The sequence below is a fragment of the Camelina sativa genome, chromosome 12, assembly GCF_030686135.1.
Source record: "Camelina sativa cultivar CO46 ecotype springtype chromosome 12, ASM3068613v1".
Classification (NCBI taxonomy): domain Eukaryota; kingdom Viridiplantae; phylum Streptophyta; class Magnoliopsida; order Brassicales; family Brassicaceae; genus Camelina; species Camelina sativa.
This window is the reverse complement of record NC_141891.1, coordinates 10,943,807-10,949,904: the sequence shown is the minus strand read 5'-3', so window position 1 is coordinate 10,949,904 and position 6,098 is coordinate 10,943,807.

Below are 6,098 nucleotides of genomic sequence, written 5' to 3'. Positions count from 1 at the left end.
ACCCGTGTAACACCGAATTAATAATATTTTTTAATTTATATAAATATCGATAAAACCCATCCCGCTATATAACCCCGTCCCGAGATATTTTAACTCACACTATATCATCTTAATTTTTAATATTTATTGTGTATCTACGGTATAATATTTAAGATATTTAACTTTTTAAAATTTTTTCATATTTAACTTTTTAAAAATATTTAAAATAAATAACCAGAATAAACCAAATAAAAGTTTTTAAAGTTTAAATGTCTGAGAAGTCAAGGTTTCTACTCATTTGTATTCAGAATCATATTTGTATTCAGAATCATTTTGGTCTCTTTTATAGTATGACTCTAAATCATTGCCCAATTTTTTTAGACGATGTGGGATATTGTACCCGTATTTTTTATTTATATATTGAGTAATATATGTCCGTTTTTAAAATTTTGTATTACCTCAAATGCAGGAAAAAATCACAATTTTTATTAACTAAATATATTATAAAATAATTTAAGATAATTTAAATATAAATTCAAATAAAAATGAAAGAGAATCATATATTTATGTTTGAATGAGGTAGAAAATTTTTCTTAATTTAAAAATCTTACCTATAATTAATTTTGAAGTTTTGGTAACTAATATTAAAGTCAATGCATTAAATGTAAAAACTTTCTAAAAAGTATTTTTGAGCAGCTGCAAAAATACTTGTATAGATTGAATGTTTGAATATGTAAGAATAGATTGAATTGAATCAATCGTGGCTTTTTAATCTGTTCTTCTCCGGTAAAATCCTCTAAGATAGATAGTCCACCTTTTCCCTTTACTTCGTTTTTTTTTTTAAATCTGAAAATGCAGTTTAGTTATTAGAAAATGTGAACGGCAGAGTATATACTATATACTGAGTGGATGTAGGTATATAGGATGGTATACCTGATAAAGAAAAGTTTTCTTCATATAAAATTGAAAAAAAGATTTTGAAATACTTCAAACATCACATTAACCGTCTCCTTCTGTTGTTTTGCTTCTTTGCCCATTATCAATACTTTTTAGAGCTTTCTTTGAAGTAACTCCTAAAACTGTTACATAGAGCTGACCATGATAGGATCAAAAATGATGATAGAAGAGAGAGGTGAGATAGTCTGAAAGGTATGATGATTGAACCTTTGATGACAACCATCCCTATTTATATGAAGAGTTCACAGATCCACCATTAGGTCAGATTTTGTGTATATTCTTATAATTAGTTGTATTAATCACAATAATTAATTATGAGATTGATATCTCTTAATATCGATATTGTTTTTAGTGTTAGTTAAGGATAAAATTTAAGTAGATTTAGAATTAGGAAATCAATTACCTCCCTAATAAACTGTTTAGTAAGATTTTCAAATATTCTTAAATTAGGTGATGAGATTTAATATCGTAATGATTCCCTTAGTTGTCGTGATAGGATTGCGAAACCAATTATAGTATTTTTTTTTTTCCAAAAAAGTTCTTGTTTGTTCATAACGTATGCCATTAAATTGACTTTTGAACATGTGAGACCCATTAAAGTTTTTAAACGGAAATGATTTTTGCGCTAAGCCCGTTAAGTTGATTTTTAACGTAGCCCACTAAAGTCCAACTTATTTTTTGTTTTGTTATAATCGCTGTAGCAACTATCCGATTGCCAATTTCCGGGTTATTGCTAAAATGTAACCCGATTCATTTTTGTTAAATGTCTTATTTAACTTTACTTACATTGTTTTCTTGTTTTTGTCGTTGGGGCATTTTTGTCCAAAATAGAAGTTGTATTTCTCTTTTACTAATATAGGGATTTTAGTTGCTTACCATAATCATATGTAGTCTGAAGATATTTAAAGGGTTTGGATTTGATGAGTTAAAACTTGATATGTTGTGTGTTCCAATATAATAAACAACTAGAATAAGACTCGTGCTAGAGCACGAGTTGAAATTCATTTTATTTATATTGTAATTTTTATATAAAATTTAATTTATGTGATTGTTTTAAAAAAATTTTTTGGATAAAACATTATGCAATTAAATCATATGCTAAATATGATGGCTTGAAAAAGACACATATTTTGTAAATTTTATATTGTTAATGATTCTAGATAAGTACCCGTGATATAACATTGGTTAAATTTTATTTTATACAAAATTTTGTATATTTTATATTTTAAAATAAAATTTAATGTGTTGTATTATTTTATGTATGTGAAGTTATTTCAACAATGTATATTTTATATCATGACTTGAATCTTATTATATAAATCTTGATGTCAAAGTTACTCATTAACAAGATCATGACACGTGTCAATTGTATCATTCAGATTTTAATACATGTCAAATCTAAATTTATTAAAAGTTTAAATAACAAAAAATGTAAAAATTTAAAACCTACCATAAAAATGTTTTATATAAAAGTAAAATAGAGAAAAGAAAACCTAATTTTATTTAAAATCTTTTAAAGAAAAAAAAACCTTTGTAAACTTCCAAATGTAAAACAAAACTATTAACAGTTTTAAAAATATTAAAAGGAAATTATAAGAAAAGTATAAAATTTAAACAGCTTTAAAATTTTAAAAAAGATCATTATAAGGAAATTATAAATATTTTATATATCATAAAATTCGAAATTATAATATATTTTATTTATTTTAATTTTAAGTTGCTAATTTTACAAGAAAAAAATTACTTTTTATATAAGATAAAAAATTGATTGTGAAAATATACAATTAATAACTGTTTCTAAAAAAATTTAAATACTCACCTTTACATAAAAAAAAAAGATGGTTGAAGTTAAAATAAAAAATAGTAGATTGTCTCATATTTTTTTTTCACTAATCAATTAATTTATTCATAAATATTGCTATTGTAATATATAAGATAGGAGTATGTAATATTAACGTATGCGTTTTTGTAAATATAAAAATGTTAAAGTGAAGAGACATATAATAGGTTATTTAATGTGTTCATAAAGATGTGAAGACTAAAGAGTATATTTTAACAGTAAAATATATTTGTGTGTACAAATTTACTTTTAGTGGTAATGTATATAATAGATTTGTAAATAGATTTACATTAGTGTATTATAACAAAAAAAGAACTATTTTCTATAACTAAAATTTTATCTCTTTACTTTTATACTTTATTTTTACTTATGAAAAGAATTAAATATATATTCTTTGTTAAATTTAATTTAATTTTAATAACTTTGAACTAATCTACAACTATTTTTTAACTATAAGTGTGTCTATTTACTTTCTTTTTTTCAACCAAACAATAAGTTAGAAGAAAATTCCTCGGTCAGTTGTCCAATCTTGAAGGAAGGGGTTTACAAAAGAAACTTCAGTGATAAGAGAACGCGAAGCACATGCAAGACAATCTGCCTTCGTATTTGACGCACGCGGGATCCAAGATATATAGAATAGTGGGAAGGACTCCAGTGAGCTAAACTCATCGAGCAGGTTGGAGAAGGACGGCCAATCTTCAGGGACTGCACGATAGTGAGTAACTCAGCACAATCAGTCTCGAAATGTTGACAAGCGATCCCTGCAGCACGTATCCACTCTATAACCAACAACAACGCTTCTAACTCCGAATGTAGGGGGAGGGGCTCCGTCTTAGCCACTTGGCCCCCAACAACAAGCTTCGCTCCTCACCAACGCAACACCACCAGCCCAATCCTGAATGCACATTGGTTGCTTTCCAAGAATCATCAATATGACAACCAGGTGAAGAAACATGGACATCCGAAGACAGAGATAGAGCTTACATGACCGTTGTAAAAGAGAGCGCCTCTTCCCAGGCTAACTTATTGCCCAAAGCATGAGTAATTATATCATTCGCCTCGATCTCCAAAACCTTGAAAAACTTTTTTATTTATGGCCTTCTAGATTGCTCATTAAATCCATGGTAATTGAAAAAGTTGATCAGGATCACCCTGTTGAGAGGCACGCCTCCAGAAAACAAAATCCAAATTCGAGTTCAGCGACTCATATGGAAAAGGAAAACTCTCCGACGAGAGCAGAGTAGGAGATAAATCCCAAATTTCACACGAGCGAGGGCATTCAAAAAAAACATGATTAATAGTCTCAACCGCAGAGTCTCCACATTTACACAAAATATCCCATTGAACAACTCCGTGTATCAATTTAATTTTATAGATAGTTTTTACTTACTAAAAATATTTATTTTATATTTTTTGTTAAATTTATTTTTATTTTAAAAATTTTAAACCTGCATATGGGACGGGTCCTAATCTATTGTCATTATAAGACATAATTTTGTAAATAGTTTTTAAAAGGCGAGTTATTATATTATGAGTAATTTAATATATTGTTATACTTTTTGTTTTAATATACTTAGTTTCTTGAAATTCTTTCATATTATAGTGACATATTATTGACATTGCTATAACAAATCATTTTAGAGTGTTTATAGTTTCTAAATTTTATATCAAGTTTCAATATTTTAAAATTATTTCAAAATAAATTATTTAAAGTTTATTATATTTTATAAAAATATAAAATTCAACAGAAAAATATGAAATTGAATTTAAATATTCAAATTTTGACCCGTTACTCAGTAAAACTTTTAATTCAATAGATATTATTTTTAAAGAATCTTATTATATAAAGCTTGATGTCAAAGTTACTCATTAACAAGATTGTGACACGTGTCAATTGTATTATTCAGATGTTGACACATGTCAATTCTAAATTTATTAAAATTTTAAAAAATAAAAATGTAAAAATTCAAAACCTACCATAAAAATTAATTGTTGTTCTAGAAATATATAAATACTCACCTTTACATAAAGAAAAAAATTGTTGAAGTAAAAAAAAGAAAAAAAAAATAGATCACCTCATATTTTTTTTCATCAATCAAATAATTTATTCAAAAAGACTGTTATCTTATTATATAAAGTATGGTTTCAAAAGTTACAAACTCACCAGATCGTGACATGTGTCAGTTTCAAAAGTTACTAACTCACAAGATCGTCACAAGTGTCAATTTTACACAAATTTCTAATTTTAAAAGAAAGGGAATTTTTAAAAAAAATAAGAAACAAAAAAATTACTAATCCTAAAATAAATTATAAAAATAATCTGACGATAAAGATACATGGAGTTTCTAAATAAAATTCTTCTACAATAATAATATTTATACAAAATAATCAAACATTATATAAAATTCTTGGCCTAATCATAAAAGAAAAAGAATTTAAATATAAAGACTACATATCTTTGTCATATATATAGAGAGAGGAAGAGGTCATTCCAATATATCGAACGCAATTAGAATTTTCAAACATGAGCAGTAGAGATGGAAACCAAAACTGTGAAAAGAATGAAAAGTCAGCCAACAAAAAGAATAAAACTATTATGAATAATGATCAGATTGTTATGATGGAGAAAGCGCTTAGAGATGAACCTCATATGCGGCTTAGAGCTACACTAGAAGCATGGGTCAACATTGTTTCAGAACAATATACGAGTATATAATTCAATGCTTACTTTTACATCAATGGGTGGAAAATTTTATTATGATATCAATTCAGGAAATGGTCTTTTCACTTTTCGTATGCATGGTCAGAATTACCACAAAATTGGATCTCTACTACCAGTCGAAGGAGATCTACCACGTTTTGCGCAGCTATACATATATGATATCGCTCATGAACTACAAAATCAGTCTTAATGCACTTGCTAAAAGAAAAAAATAATGAGTTGAAAGTATTCTCAGCGGATTAATTAAAATGTTTGATGAATACAATGAGTTAGCTAAAGTGTTCAGAATTGCTAGAGATAGATATGAATCCAGAACAATTGAAGAATACTTAATCAGATTAATCAAAAATTAAGAACGTGGTAGACAATTTGACCTTCCACAAGGAGACGAGATAGCTGGACTTATTGTGGGTGACATGTCTATTCCAAATTGTGAAGAAGATATAATAGTGCATCCAAAAGTGGACAAGCCACAATACATAAGCTCTTTACATCTATCGTACATGTATCTACAATATCTTTTCACTACAAGAAAACCTTTGTTTTGAGACTACTATTTGCGACCACATTAATGGTCACAAAAATTAGCGACCGTTTTGT